The sequence below is a fragment of the Rhinolophus sinicus genome, linkage group LG04 (genome assembly GCF_036562045.2).
Source record: "Rhinolophus sinicus isolate RSC01 linkage group LG04, ASM3656204v1, whole genome shotgun sequence".
In the NCBI taxonomy this organism is placed as follows: domain Eukaryota; kingdom Metazoa; phylum Chordata; class Mammalia; order Chiroptera; family Rhinolophidae; genus Rhinolophus; species Rhinolophus sinicus.
In genome coordinates this window covers 42,650,990-42,652,595 of record NC_133754.1, presented here as the reverse complement: position 1 = coordinate 42,652,595, position 1,606 = coordinate 42,650,990, and positions in this window count along the sequence as shown.

Here is a 1,606-nt window from a genome sequence, read left to right as displayed (position 1 = left end):
CACGATACAGATGCCCAGGCACTGCCCCGAAAGACTCAATTTCATTTTGTCTGGGTGAGACCTCGGCAAGGTCTGATTGAGGACCACGGAGAGAGAGAGCCAGTTCCTCAAGGCCAGATGTGAATTTTATTTATCTTTGCATTTTTAGTGCCTGTCACGAGTGGGCAGGCACAAACTTTTACTAAATGAATGTACCATAGTAAAAAAATATATGCTTGCTTGAAAACTGCTTGTCTAATTCCCGAGGGAAATAACATCTTTTGGTTAGCTATATTTCTTCGTTTGCCATTTTGGTTATGGGAAGATGACTACCAAAGATCCCCAAGATGAGGGAAGAAAGAACAAAAAGGGTCAACAATATGTGGGAGACCAAGAAGAGTGAGTAGTCTTTGGTGCAAACTAAGATGTCCGATGTGCAATATTAAGTTTTCTATTTTTCTTCAAAGCCATACCTCGCTGTTGCTCCCAAATTTTACGGGATGTGTCTTCCATCAGAATTCTCTGAAGTTCAACTGGTCGGGCCTGGGCTAGGCTGGCCCTTGAGTTATTGACCAAAAGGAAGATAAACCAGAGCCTGGATTAAGGGAAGGCAAGTGTGGTACTTGCCTTAGGCACCAAAAAACTCAGTAATAAAGATAAATAATATTTTAATGCAATAGTTTTAAAAAATTGAAATGAAAGCAAATAAAATCTATGATCAACAAAATATCAAAGACAGGATGAGTCACAGTAGTGTGTCTAACCATACCAGAGACTGAGGCAGAAGGAAGAATCAGTAATACAGATCCTGTCCTTATTTAAAACTTTGGCATTAAGTTCATCATGGGTTTTTCCATGAATTTTGATTGTTTAATATATTGCACTACGTAGTAGTCATCAAAAACAGGATTTATCTTTATCAGTGAAAAGTTTGGTGTCCCCTCCAATATTGTGCCTGAAGCAAATACCTCACTTTCTTCACCTTTGTCTCAATCCAGAGATGGACACGTGATCCTCTCTGAAACTGGTCTTCCAACTTTGCAGAGGATGCTGTGTTTCAGAACACACAATGCCCAGTTAAATTCCAAGAAAGAAGTTAATCACAAATTCCTCTGATGTTATAGTAGAATCCAACATCTATAGACACAGAGTTTCTTACAGAACAATAAAAGATCCTTTTCTGATAGTATTAGGTTGGTGCAAAAGTAATTGCTGTTTAAAGGTGAAAAATAATTGCAAAAACCACAGATACTTTTGCACCAACCTAATAGAAAGCTTCAGATTGATCTGGAATAGGATCCCCACTGGACTAGCCCAGTTGATACAGACTGCATACAACCCCAATTTGGGGATTGTCTTAGGAATGGCAGACATTGGGAAAGATGTTATTGAAACATGACAAAATATAGCAAGGATGTGCTACAACACTGGCACATCTGTGAGACAGTAAAGCAAGGAGCCCCTATACTGGAATCCAAGTCTTGGGCACAGAACTTCAAATGCCTCATTGTAAGGAGGCATCTGTCCCACATCCCATGGATGTTTGTTAGAATGAAATGTAACCAGGACTGGTAGGTGTAAAGTTTGACTCCATGACCAAAAGTAAGATGGAAAACCACTGATGTAT